The sequence below is a fragment of the Amblyomma americanum genome, chromosome 1, assembly GCF_052857255.1.
Source record: "Amblyomma americanum isolate KBUSLIRL-KWMA chromosome 1, ASM5285725v1, whole genome shotgun sequence".
NCBI classification, from domain to species: Eukaryota; Metazoa; Arthropoda; class Arachnida; order Ixodida; family Ixodidae; genus Amblyomma; species Amblyomma americanum.
The window spans coordinates 410944123-410958596 of record NC_135497.1 but is presented as its reverse complement, the minus strand read 5'-3'; the positions used below and the strand labels follow the sequence as shown (position 1 = coordinate 410958596).

The following is a 14474-nucleotide window of genomic DNA, read 5'->3' as shown; positions in this document are numbered from 1 at the left end:
GTACGATTAGAAGGGACAGAAGCCGTCGACAATCAAACAAATGCGCAGTTCACAGGCTTCGACAAGCGTGATTTGCTCTGCATTGTTCACAACAATCCGAGGTGGCCTAATTAAAGTGCAGCTACGGGGGTTTTCAAGGGTGCACTAGATTTTTCTGTCGTCCCTGATTACTTCGACAAAGGCTAGCAGCCATGCTGCATTTCATTGCGGCGCAAATCTATTTTAAAGTTTGTCCTTCCGCAGCCTCAGTTCAGGCTATCTCTACGGCAGCACTGCATTTTCGACGCCACAAACATTCCATGCATGCACGTTAATCTAACAAAATTTTGAAGCTTGCATAAGGAGCTCTCAGACATTTCTTAAAAGTGCGCGCTGTTTTCGGTCATGTTTGCGACGTCGTCACAGCGGCAGGCGAGGTATCGTCTCTGGCCACAGAGTGAGTTTCACCTTCCGTCTGCTGTTTTCGCTGTTTTAAAATAGTTCCACTCAGTACTTTTTCAGAACGGTTTGTTGTGGCGCAGAAGGGTGCACTCTAAAAAATGTGATGCGACTATCAGCCCAAGATGTTAAATACCCCCCCCCCCCGGAGTAACTCCTTCCGTACCGTGGGAAAAATGGGCGTTTATTTTTGTAGGTTAATTTTATTACTATTTGCTGCAACAAAATGTTACGTATACTTCAGGTAGCACATCAAAATTAAGCTAAATAAATGTACTATTTGACAGCATGCATTTCCGCTAGAAATCTATGGTAGTAATGTGAAACTTAATTACTGTAATGTATTTGGTGAAGACTGTAGTAAATATATGACGTTAGATTTACAACGCATAAAAAAAATATTCTAGAAATTCTTAAACATACAAAAACGTTGGTTGTGTTATTGCATAAAGCCCTTGAACGTTTCAATCCTTTGACAAACTCCTTTAGTTACATAAAAAGTGTTTGCTGCTTCATAGAGAGTAGCTATTTTTTCAAACCTATACAAAAAATATTTTCTCTTCAAATATTTTGATTAGAAAATGCTTGGAAGTACAAGTACCTCTAATAACATCAGTGTTCTTCCAACGATAGACATTAAAAGTGTAAATCCGGAATTGTAAACCGCGCGAAAAATTGCCAAAATGAAAAGGCCTAGTTCAGATGACAGCGAAATTGACAGCCATGCGGGGGGGGGGGGGGGGGGGGGGGGGGGCATAAAGGCTGTACCTGTAGATATGGCGGTACCAAATATTGGCCACGTAATGCACACAGAAGGGAAATAGTGGCCATACAATTGTAAGGGCGTTTTCCATGCTCACTAAGAAAAGTTGCACATATCGCGCTCTTCAGTCCCGCACAAGCATTAACCGCTTCGCAGCAGAATTAAAAATTACTTCAAAACTGAAACTTCACTTCTTCGACTACATAAGTGATAGCGTAACGAGTAAGAAAAGTTGACTGGTAGCATTGAAATAGCGCGCAATAACAACGGGTCACCGTGGCACATGCTCAATGGGGGCACGGTACGTAAGAAGTTAAGCCATGTACTCGTGGCAGCAATAATAAAAAGTTTACTTGTATCAAGTGATAAGTGTGAATACGTTCCTGGGTTCATTTGTTTGGTGTGGAGACATCGGGGGAAAAAAAAAATTCTCTCCGTCGATCACAGTCGATTTTCCCTCTGGATCTTATAGAGCGAAATATGTTGATGATGATGGCTATAGGATACTTGACGTCTTGCAGATGCGATACTGCTCGAGGCCACTTCCGAAAAGTTTAACACTTTATTAAAAAAACAACCAAAGTACAAAGACAAAAGGAAGGCGAAAACTTGTTTAAATTTGACTAACTAGTAGTGTGAACCGACGAAACGAGCCCTCGGTCCCACCAGAACAGCTTGTTCTAAACTCTATGACAACAACCAATAGGTAAATAGGAAAGGAAACCGCAACCAATTAAAGATTGCGGAAAGGAAAACACAGCCAATCGGAAATTCGGGAAAGAAGATAAGCCATTCGACCAACACTATACAAATATCTACATTCTACACTATTAGAGATTTCAGAGTATTCCCCTTTTCTCCCGCGAGTTTAAGAACACACTCGATTTCCCGCAGGTGCGGCTTGTTGCAGCCTGAAAGAGTTAGTTATCTGGTAACCATAGTTTCGAGGAAAGTCCATCTCCGAGGCCCACCTGTTCTGGTGCCGTCACTCACAAACTGTCTTCTCAACCGCGCTTTAAGCTGTCAAAGAGCGCCGCTGGAGGGACCCTACGCTTCAAGCGGCGGAGCCGCAGACATAGGACGCGCGCGACGCGGATGACTTGCCCGCGTGCGCCTACCGTGCACAATCAGATGCGACACGACGTCTACGCTCCCCGGAGGGGACCTGAAGCAAGGTTGGCCTTTCCCGTATTCTGGAAATCCTCCGCTATCCGGCTGCCCCGACGCACCCACTTTCTCTGCTGCCATGCGGAGGGGGGGGGGGAGATCTCAACAGGCATTTTTCTTTCGTGGACACGGACGCGGCAAACACGCATGTCGCCGGAAACTTCCTTATACAAGCGGTCAGTGCTCAGACAACCCCTACCCACGCTTTTTTGTAGAACTCTTTTTTCTTTCGACAAGGTGCTCTTTCCAAAAAAAGAAAAAAAAAACACGAAACAACAGAGGAACACGAACGAAACGAATTATTAACGAAACGGTTTCCGTCATTTAAGTACCATCAATAAGCCTTCACTCTCCAGCCGTTGCCTATGCACTCCAACGCCCGCAGTTCGGTCGTTCAAGCGACGGTGGCGGCGCCACGCGGCCTCTTCCTGAAGCGGCGAGCCGGTGATCGCTCTGCGCGGCGCGTGCAATCGCAGTGGTTAGGAGCGTAAGATACACGTCAGAAATGAGCATATTCCGTTATTCTACGATGTGCGAACATGCCAAACATGTTGTTTCTGAAAACACGTGAAGAGTTCAAAAAGCAGTGATTAAGTGCATTCTGCAGGTTGGTAACGAGTTTCAGCCCAATAACCCGGCCGTCAACGTAATCTGTTGATGCCACGACTCCGTGTCGTCAATGCATTCGAATTCAGTGTTTTGATCATGCATTAACACTGCATGAAAACAGTCCAGTACTTATACATGAGCTGATATGAATTAAGTGTATTGGATATATTTTAAGGCGGACGTTTGCAGAAAACAGATTTTTCATCAAGCTTCAGTCCATTCTGGTATAGATTAAACACGGCTTTCTGGCCACAACGTGATTGCTAAATAGCGATATGAATGGCAAGAACTTCCCAATTGTACCTTCATTTCTCGGATATGCGTAAAGTGGATGAATAATTGCAAAAGCTTCTTGGCAACTGTCGTCTGCTCACTCAATCACAGCGTTTTCGCCCGCTAGTCAGAAACACATTTTGAGCGCTAATTTCGACTGTATTATAAAGTTGGAATGACCCCCTGGCTGCCGCTTCAAACAACAGGTACATCACCTCTTCTATCAGCGCATATCTGTGACCAACGTACGCTGCAGATGGACTGTAGTAGGACACAATTAAGTCTGCAGTAAACCTCCGCCCACATTCAGGAGCACCGAACAGAATTCCTCCGTGAGAAAATGTAGACCAGTAGAAAAAATTTTCTGTTTACCTAAAAAATTAAGCAATCACGAGTCGAAATTGTAGGCTCAAGGATTTTGATCTTTCTGGCTTGTTTGATGCGGCCTAACATTAAAAGGTTGATTTTGATCTCTGTTGTAATTCTTAAGTGCAGTTATATTACGCCGCGGACCGTGGCCAGAGTTACGAACTGCTGATTTTCTTTTCTGTCCTTATAAGTTCAGCGCGCAATCATGTACACATATAGTATTTATGCGAGTAAGGGCCGCACTCGTGTAGGCACTTAATATAGCGTCAGACTGTCAGGATTATTAAAGTAGTTTCTTTCCGTTTTAGAAACAAGAAAGTGAAAGCGCAAAAAAAATTAGTTGAAAGTGTTTGTCGCACTTTGCTATGCTGAGTTCGCAAGTTTCAATGCCGACGGTGTTTTTGCGGCACTTGCGAACTGGCGATTCCATGCTCATATCGATAAAAATTTATTTCGAGCCTGTAATGGAGACAAACTTAAGCATAGCATCTTATTAACAACCAGCAATCATTTACAGCTGCTTATCTAGACTCTAAAAATCACGCGAATGGTGCCACGACGTCAAGAACCCGCTTTGCTTCTATAGAGACGCACGCTATGGGATCGGCGCCATCACCTCCTCGTCCGCGATGTCGTACTGCCGCCGCGCCACCTATAGGAGCTGCAATGACCGAATATTTAACCTAAAACTTTACACAATTTTTAAAATAAGTTTTTTGGGTTATTAGAAGAGCGCTTTTATCGGTGTAGACTTGTCAGCGGTGTAGTACAGCAGAACACAGCTAAGACGTGTTAACGCTAGCAGGCTAGCTAACTAATACTGAATATTCAACTTTTAAACTATAACTGCTAGGCTTCTTAATTCCTGAGAGGCGTGTAGCCAACGTTAAGTAATATCTATGTAAGTTTTTAGATTTTCGAAAAAGCGGTTACCATCGGCGCTACGGCCCAACAAATTTTGGCTACATCGCGCCAAAACACATGCGCTTTCGGGAAGCTTGCAGGCAAAGCAACCTCTCCAGTGCACGCAACTCGTCGAAACAGCCAAAATTTGTTGGGCCGTAGCGCCGAGGGTAAACCGGTTTCCGAAATTCTAAAAAAAGATATGGATATTACTTACGGTGGTCTACACGCCTCTCAATAATTAAGGAGCCTAACGGTAATAGTTAAAAGGCTAACTATTCAATAGTATTTAATTAGCCTACCAGTTAGCAGATCTTACTGTATTCTGATGTGCTATACTGCTGACAATGCTATGCCGAAAAAAAGCGCTCTTCTAATTGAAAAAGCCTATTTTCAACAATTGTATAAAGTCTTGGGTGAAGCACCCTGTGTACTCAGTCACGCCGGCGAACGACGTGCCGGCGCAGAGACAGCCCTGGACCGTCATTACTGCAGGCACACGTGCACAAAGATACCGCACCGTTCTAGATGGTATCGCAGCACGTAGTCGGCATGATTAACAGGCTACCAAAGAGCCGAAAAAGCGACGAAGGTATAGCAAAGGCAGCACAGAAGCTCAAACGTGTTCGTTAACCCCTCTCCCCCCACCCCCTCCATTTTTGTTTTTTCTGTCTGCATGGATATGTATGCACATATGCGCGCGCGCAGAAAGACACTTCAGAACTCCACAGTCATCGAACCAAGGAAAGTACAGGGGATTTTTTTATTACTGCTATTTTATGAGAAGCGGCCGAATTGAGGATATCATTTAAAAAGGTGATCATTGTTTAGCTACTGTTGTTATTATTTAAACTATCCCTCAATTGTCATCCCTTTACTAATAATAACATTTATGATAAAAGAATTCTGAGCGCTTTCCACGCAATAAATGGTGCAAGAAAGCCGGCCGCGGCAAGCGCCGACCCGGACACGCACAGCGCAGCCAACATGGCTGGCAGCAGCCGGACGATTCGACAGGTAGCAACAGCTGCCGCGGCGTCGCCGGGAGAAAGCCCATTTGTCGCTATCTATCCAGCGAGCGTCGTGACTCACGCGTAATATAGTATATACTGCGCAAGCGAGCGACCTGTCATCCACGTGCCTGCCTGCGAAGTCTCGATGCCGATGCTGATGCCGCCGCATTCCCGACGCACTACTTTCGCCATTCGCTTGACACCGAAAACAGGCGCGACGTCAGGAGCCTTCCAGACCGCCGGTTTCTTCCTTATTTCTATACTCGGAAGGCGCGGGCGGTGAAGGGCTGGGCGGAGGAGCAAAGGGCTCAAGTCCTGGATTCCTGGGCACCAATTGTAATTGTGGGGCAACTGCGGAATATTGTACGGTGCTGTTGCGGAAATACTGAAGGTAACTGTACACTCTTCCGGTGCGCCAAATTTATCCATCGCTCCCATCGAGCGGTTAAATCTTCCAAAGGAAACCAATGGGGAACGTTATCGGCGACAGGAAAACCATTAATAACAAAAGGGGGGGGGGGGGGAAGCCTGCCGAGGGTAGATCTGCGGACATATTGATTGTTACCGTGGAATCTAACAATATATGAAAAAAAAAATGCCTTCATAAACCACTTCCGGATGAAAAATGCGCTCGCCCACAATTCGGGTCATGTTTCTTGCACTGGGACCGGGATCTCTACTGGCATCAAATTGACGGTGAAAGCAGCGGAGACGGGACGAAAGGAAGACGTGACGCAGCTACAGGATCGCACAGTGATTGGACGTTACGAACGGACACGTCACTGCGATGCAACGCACGAAAGCGGGTGGAAAAGCGAATAGAAATTGACGGGCGAATAAAAAAAAACTAATAAATAACACTTCCACACGGGCCATAGCAACACCCTGACAACAATGAGGGACGACGGAACGGAGGGCTTCGGTTTAATTCCGACTACCCGTGTGTGTATTTTTTAAAGCGCACACCAACGTAAACGCCTAAGCTAAGAAAAAAGAAACATGACAGAATAGCAGAACAAAAGGACACGAAGAGGAGTCTAACTGGCAACGCTTCTGGACACTCCGTAGACAGCGCGCAGTAATAAACAACAACAAGCAGGCGAGCGAAACGGAGATCTGTTGGAATAGGACAGTGCTAATTTGCCAATGACGTCTTTTGTTTTCGCCTACACAAATGATGACAATGTAGGCAGTCGGCAGAGACCGAAGCAATGGGGCAAAAAAGAAGAAAACGCTGACAAAGATGGAGACGACGAAGCAAACGTCAGCGGCCATTTAAGGAAAGTAACTAAATGTCATAGAGAGCCCGATCAATCAGGCAGGACTGCGCTTTCCACATGCGATATTTCGATCCTCAACGTTGCCGGGCAGCCATTAGGCAGACGATGCCTTGCAGACCGAAGCAGCCAGACTAATGACGCGTAGTGATCAAGAAATAGAGAGAGCAGGCGCACAGAAGGAGAAGCGTGTAAGTACGCGAAAGCCGGACATCATCAGGTCGTAAAATCGGGAGGTTCTGTAATTGCTCTGAGCTGCAATCGGAACTCCATATTCAGCAGTTTTTTTTTTGTCTTTCTAAGCACGCATTCAAGCAAGTACTGACAAGCCAAATGCGGGACAGATATGCAAATCTCGCACGCTCTAATTTTCTTGCTTCAATGCTTCTACGCGAGGCGGCGACAGTAGTTGTAGTCCCCACGGACATGCGTTCACCAACTGGAAGACGTGACACGCCTGGAAAATATACCGTCCCTTCCCACAATAACATGGCTTGAGCAATAGCGCGCGTCCCATCACGCCGCGAACCTTCGAAGATGGTGCAAATCGTGCAATTACTTGGCGACTACAAAAACTTGCGTTATTTTTTTTTTCACATCCGTTTTCTGCTCGTATCTGCTTAAGAAACGCTGGCGGGTCTCGCATCTAGGACGTAACGCTGAGCGCCCCGCTATGACTCCCACGTAACGTGATGGTCCCGAGGTTCTGCGATCTATGCAAGGGCGTACGGCCGTTTCGTTACCAAGAACGAGCCTTGCGTTTCGTCTCAGTAGCGCAATATCCACAGGCGACCGACTGCCGAGCTACTGGCTCCAAGAGGGAGTAAAAAAAAAAAAAGGCCACTGTTGGGCAGGGTGCCTGCAGGCAACGGCATTTCGGGGCCTGGACACATCATACAGACAGGCAATAAGACGGGAAAAGATTTCGAAACACACAGCGGAAAAAGACTTCGAAACACACAGGAGTCTCAAGAACAGAAAGTGAGAGAAACGCACGCTGCACAGAAAACCAGGCAAAAGCCGTAAATCTCGTTTAAAACGGAGCTGCATGACGTACGAAGATAGTGAAACAAAACAAGAAAGAAAAAGGACCAAAAGGCCAAGGGAAGGCCGAGCAAGAGGGAGATCGCTCCGTGCAGCAAACGTCCCCGCACTGATGGACGGCACGCACACGTTCTGCTGCCTGCGAAAGACACAGGGCGGCGGGCGGCGACAATGGACGTGCCCCGAATCACTCGGATACAGTGCGCTGCGCTTTCGCAAGCTGCGTTTCTTTTCCCCCTGCCTGCGTCGGGTGTGCGCAGCAAATAGAGCCGTATTGTGCAGATCGATCTCCATTACGTTCGCTGCGAACAGACGGACTCCCCACCCGTGCGTCCCGTACACACGCCGCATTGGTGGTGGTGTACGTATACTGCGTGGGAGGAAGATTCGTCCACCAGTCACGGCCAGTTATCGAGACAGGCCCTGCCGGCCGAGCTCGGAGCGGTACGGTTAGGTCAGGGCGAATATACACAACGCCTCTTCGCAGAGCACATCTGGAACGTGTGCGGAATGGCGCCACAGGGACGGCGCGAACCAGAAGCACCCCGCCGCACAGCCAGCGATGAAAGTACTCGCGAGAAAAAGCACTCCCCGTCTCCAATTTTGTACACGCAGTGCTCGGTTACACTTGCCGCTGTCACCACCGAGGGCTGAGAGATTTATCCATCTCTGTGACGCACGTGCGCACGTCTCCTTACATTTAACAGACAGCGGAGATTAGCGGTGGGACCTAAGCGTAGCTTATGAGTCCGGGAAGGAGCCCCATGACATGAACTGGTTCAGGCGCTACTTTCCCAGTGCGTTACGAAACTTGGGACTCGCCTTACCTTGAGATCACTCCCTTTTCGCTCCACAGACGACTGCTCCGGATGGGTCTTTCCCGAGCAGGTGAACTTCCGCGAAACGTACGACCTGGTCAAATATTGTCGCGCCGTGATTTTGCATCTCAACGCATGCTCGCACAAGGTCCTGCATATCTGCATACAAGGCTCAATATTCGGGCCAATGCGTTGTTACGTTTGGAGACGCCAACATGCCAAGAATATTCAAGCCACTGAGAAGCATCAATCGACAGAGGCTTCAAAGGGCCGTCGACGTGGTTGCAGCGCCGCGAGTGCAGGTGGTGGCGTCTACAAGGGACCTTCACCCCCCCTTGCTGTTTACGGGGTGAAGCGGCCCTTCGCTGCCTGAGAACGGCTTTGGTGAATCTGTCGTTTGTTCTAAACGGCGGACCCACCCGGGACATCTTTCTCCCGGAGGGGACGGCGGGGGAGCCGGCGAGCGGCGGGGCTGCGAATGAGCCGTGCCAAATGCGGCCGTGCTTGACTAAGCCAACGACGCCGGAATCCTCGTGCTTCGAAAACAACCTCGTCTTAGACTAAGTGCTTTTCCCTATACGTGCCAACTGCAGTGGCAACATTTAGTTCCCACGCTACCGCTGTGGAGTGCAGGTGACTGACCTTCGACGCTGCCATGGGACCCCCTTCGGGCTATTCATCACAGCGGCCTGGACAGCGCGAACCCTAATCTGCCAGAAGTGGCAAGAGTGCTGTTGGGGGCGTCCTGGAAGGCGGACCCTAAAGACTGGACTCGTGATCTACATCACAGTGATTCGACGCATTTTTAATGAACTAAATTTCCCAACTAAGGATCTGGGGACAGCGGACCCTATTTAAGCAGCGATCTGGCGTGTGATCAGCCAGCCCCCGATTAACTCTTTCGAACTATGTAAAAATGTAAATAAACCCTTTCAGTCTCTTCTCCACCTCGGAGACCCTCTCATCTCTTCGTCACCCCACAACAGCAGTCTCCCGATCCGGAACCCGGGGACACCGACCTTGGCGAGAGACGGCACAGGCGAACCAGGGGCCCGCACCTAACAACTGGTGACAGCGGTGGGGTCGAAGCGCAATCCCCCAACACCGGTGGCCTGCTATGGAGATGGAGCCCCACACCTAACAGCGTATACAAGCAGCGCTTTCACCTTTATCCATTTAATGAGAGCCTGCAGCTTCCTTTCATTACCGGGCACGTGCGGTCTCTTCGTTACTGTTCGGCACAGTTAAAACGGTAGCTTGCTTGACCGAAAACTTCGCAATGAAAAGCAAAAAAAAATGATACAAAAAGTGTCGATAAAGCACTTCCAGTCTTCCGTAACAGAGAAGTGCCAGCAATATTACGAGGAAATCGAACAGCTATTGTCATCCCGTCACCTTATGTCTTAGTATACATATATACAGAAGGTGTTCAAGGGATGCTCAGGACAACTTCGCCCAATTTTTCTTTTGAAAAACGATTGCCTGGCTCTTTATGCATATGCTGACGTCCATTCCGCAGAAAAATGGGAGTTTATTCCTGAGAAAATTTGATTTAGAAACAGCACAATTTTTTTTTGTCCCGCCGCCTGATTCCAACTCGTATAGTCAACAAAGAAAAGGAATCCATGATCGCCGCATGGAAGTGAACGGCACAGTGGCCTATAGCCTCAGAGATTTCTAAGGAAAAAAAGAAGAAATACTGTTGCCGTCAGAGTTTACACGTAAAAAGAGTCGCTGGCGGCGGTATAATTTCTTTCTGGACTCGTAATATTTTTGCATGTAATAACTCTCTATTCTGCGGAAGAAGCTTCTTTCCCGTTAGGACGCGGCGATCTATCCATAGTGGCCAACTCCCATTTGTCCATAAGCGCCCCTCTAATATCATTCGTCTGCAACTTTTGCTCTTTTAAGCGATGGAAGTAACCGGTGCTATAATCTAACGAAATTGTGGAATGTCCCCTCTGGAAAAGGACCGTCCGAACTAGGACGTGAATGCGGTAGCTTTCAATTTCATCACATAAAAAAAAAACGCAGATACGCATGACGGTATTCGTGTAATATACGGTCACAAAAATAGCTTTTCTTCCCGAGATTTCGTCCCAGTGGAACCTGAACTATTTCCCAAAATAACAGTGTGTATATGACGGTGTCGAATCCGAATATCCGGCCAGTTGCATGCCTCGCGCACGGCCTCCAAATGCAGCGCGATAGTCAAGACGCCATAGCACGCGTTCGTTCAATGCCGCGGACGTCTACCGCTTACAAAAGGACTAGATGATTAGCGTTCGAATGCACCGACAGTAGCGCCACCACGCGCATGCTTCTGACGGCCGTCGTCGATGTAGAGATACTGGCGTCGGTTCATTCGCTGCCATCCTATAGATGAAACGTTACGGAATGCATTTGCCCGCAGGCTCGCTGTGATCACGTGGAACTCCCCGACAAACATCTAAGTCTGGATAAGAAACGCAGATTACATTGTAAGAGGGTGATAACAACACAAAATTGCGGCCAAGGTGCATACAGCCACTCGGGCCAACTGATCGCGGCGCTGTTACGCGCAGCGCAGCAGTTCCAAGGATGCCTGCTGCGGCGCTGCCAAGAATGACAGACGCCTCATCCCTGGAAGCTTCAGACATCCAACACGCTCCTTCGTACGGAGCCTGGCGCCCATCAGCGCTGTTTTAAATAAGAACGTGACGCGTGTGCGGTAGCGCGAGGAAGATAAATCCACGAGGAAGGTCAGCAGCGCTGCAGCTCGTGCTTTTTCGCGGCACGGCACGCTACGTGCATACGAACCTCACAGCCGTTGGAAGCCACGGACAGCTCGCTGCCAAGTACGCAGCGCAAGATCGTCAGGCATGCAGACAGGCTCCTCCTACTCGCACCTCGAGTTTATTCTTACCTGCACTGCGAACCGAAAAAAAAAACAATTTATAGCCTGGCTTGCTTCCATTTAGTTTTCCGTTGTAGTTTTTTTTTTTTGAAATTCTGGCGGCAAGACGCGCTGAACGGTGGTAGAACTCCATTTAATTTTTATTCGTTACTTTAATAAAGGACTTCCCTCTGCCTTTTGCGTTGTGACAAAATTGGTCAGGCGTCGCAGCGGTGTGCTCTCAGGGCCAACATCCGCGAAAGAAAAGACTTATAACCCAAGGTGTTTGTACTTCCGTGCAGTACAGGCATAAGCACACGTCTACGCCTCAACACAGGTCAGCAGCGGCCCATTTCACACTAGCCGACAGTCGACTACCGGGTTTGCATAGCGCCTCTACAATTGGTCCGAAAACTTACTAGAAGACCGAGCTTTATTATTTGAATCTGAATTCAAGGCGTCCTACCAAAAATGAGCAGCTGACAGAAATGATAACAAACAAATTTGAGGGGCCATCAATTGGAGTGATGCGGAGGAAACGCGCTACCATTCTTCTTTCAGTCGCCAATCTATTCAAATTCTGAATCGGTTACAATTGTGTTATCTAACTATAGATCTAGCAGTAGTAATTACGCAAAACATGTCTCAATGACAGATCGGGACGAGACCTTACACCACTATCGGCGCCGTAGTAGAGGCTGTCTATTTTATTTTGCACGTAGGCTTGCCCTTGGCCGAGTAAATTTCTTCTTAGTCACTTTCAATTTTGCTAAGTCATGCTTCGTCCGGCGTCTCTCTCCTCTCCCATACAAGTGGAGCGTGGGAGGGGACAGAGAGAGGGAAATACCCTAAACACCACCTGGCAGGTGGAGGCTTCACAAAGACGCCGACGCCGCCGAAGAGTTTTCGTCTTCATGACCCTCCTAATTTACTACCGCATTCAAAGAAGAACAAAAAAAAAAACCTCTGCTTAAATAAGTGATCTTGTATGGGGGCATAACGTCCTTAATTTGCATTCAGGCTAAGAGAAACGACGTACTGGAGGACTCCGGATGAATTTCGATCGTCTGGGGTTCATCAACGCGTCATACGGCAGACAGGCGTTTTTGCACTTCGAAACTGCTCCCGGCGACCTCGGGCTAGGCAACCGAACGCCAAGCCCCGTGAGCCACCGCGGCGGGTTGCATTCAACTAAGTTGTTGGGAGCTGAGACGTAAGGACCAGCTGCTGTTTTTTTTTTTTTTGTCACGGTTCGCCCGCTGCGCCTGGAGACGAGAATAGTGCGCTTTAATATTTCTGAACCAGAGGTAGGTATCGACAAAATCAAGAATAAGACGCGAAAATATCATTCCAGCGATGAACCTGAATAAATGTATCCCGCTGGACAACGTACGAGCGTAAGGGCGCCTGCTGTAAGAGACCCCACGATGGTGGACGTTCCCGCGTCTGGCATTGACAGCCGCGATAAAGCTAGGGCGACGCAGGTGCACTGCCGCAAGCAGATAAGGCACGCCGGGAATCGTCACGAAGGTACGCTCTTCAGGCACAATTGCCAAGCAAGACAGCGCCTTGTAAGCAAGAAATACTCCGACCGACAAAAACGCTACCTACATTCCACACGTTTCCCCGTGTCTCGCTCCCTCCCTCGCTGCATCTCTCTGCCTATCGCTTGGATGCAAACAACTTTTACAGCCGCTTCTGTGAAGAGAAATATGGTTCCCGCTATGTCAAGCAGCCCTAGATCGAGACGTTCTGGGGACTTGCTGCTGAAGATATGCTGCTACTTCCCAAACGACTGGCCTTGTCCGGAATTCCGCGAGTCCTGTTTATTGCGCGGAAAGGAATAGCGCAATGATAGCACAGTACTGGAAGAGTGCAGCTTCGGGCCGACGTCTGACACTCTCAAAACTTCCAAACACCAAACAATGAGCGCCTATCAGAAGAGGTGTACACGCCTATTAAACACCGCAAACAAAACATACCCGACGCTTTTCTCAGCCTTAAAATGCTCCGCAGCTATGCCAGATATTAGATGTTATCGTATGCAATGAAACACTGTTTAAAACGACAGTAACCATCGGGCAATGGCGCTCGCGTGCACGCCGTTAAAAAGGGTTCGCCCGCTCTATGCGCTGCTAAAGATACAGGCGGGTAAACAGCTCGAAGGCTCCAATATTTCCTCTGCTTTATTTGCTGCACCATCTGCGCTCCGTTGGACGTTCCCGCAAAAAAGTAGACCGATAACAGACTGCGTGATTGTTATAGGCGCATTCTTTCATGGCCACCGGACGCTCAGACGGGCGTGTGTGCGATCATCAAAGTGCGTGGGAAAGAGAACTCTCCACTCAGCACACTGCTTTTTATAGACAAAAATACGGAAAAAGAAGACGGCTCGGCGAGGTGGTTTGAAGGCTATGCGGAAACTGTAAAGGTATAGATGTGCGTTCTAAAACAAAACGCCGCCGTTACGCAAGGAATTGTTAGGCGAAAATGAAGTACAGTTGCTAGTCCGGTCGTCGTTGTGCGCATTCCTCCTCCTTGTGCCTCGTCTTTTCGATCGGTTTTTCGGCTGACTCCCACATCTCAGCTCTTCTCTTACGCAAGGCAGGTAGATGTATACGGGCGCTTCCGCCCGTGTGCATGCCGACACGCATACCGGTGGAGCAGAAAAGTTAGGGGACGGTCAGACATCCGATGCGGCAATTCTGTGAAAGCACTTGGATTTACCCTGGATGCTCTAAGCCGAGGCTTCACTCCCACGACAGAACCTTTATCTGGAGGGTGGAAAGGTGTGCCGAGGGTGACGGTGGGCAGATCCTAGCAAGGGGGATGGCTGGCGGGTGCTGCTCCTGGAGGAAGGAGGCTTCATTCGCAGAGGCTTCGCGCTGACGACGCAGGCATTCTCGCCAAGTGCCACTTGTACGG

General features: G+C 48.5%; 1 protein-coding gene across 3 annotated transcripts in view; it reads right to left on the bottom strand.

Annotated features, from left to right (window-relative positions):
- The window catches only part of LOC144115808 (phosphatidylcholine:ceramide cholinephosphotransferase 2-like), a 290170-nt gene that overhangs the window by 194033 nt on the left and 81663 nt on the right, over window positions 1-14474 (bottom strand). Inside the window, exon 1 of one of the 3 annotated variants that reach the window (XM_077650299.1) lies at window positions 14277-14295. The exons of the other annotated variants lie outside the window; for them this stretch is intronic. The gene's annotated coding sequence lies outside the window, so the exon portion shown is untranslated. Of the gene's footprint in view, window positions 1-14276; window positions 14296-14474 lie in introns of those variants that run through there. 3 annotated transcript variants of the gene reach the window in all.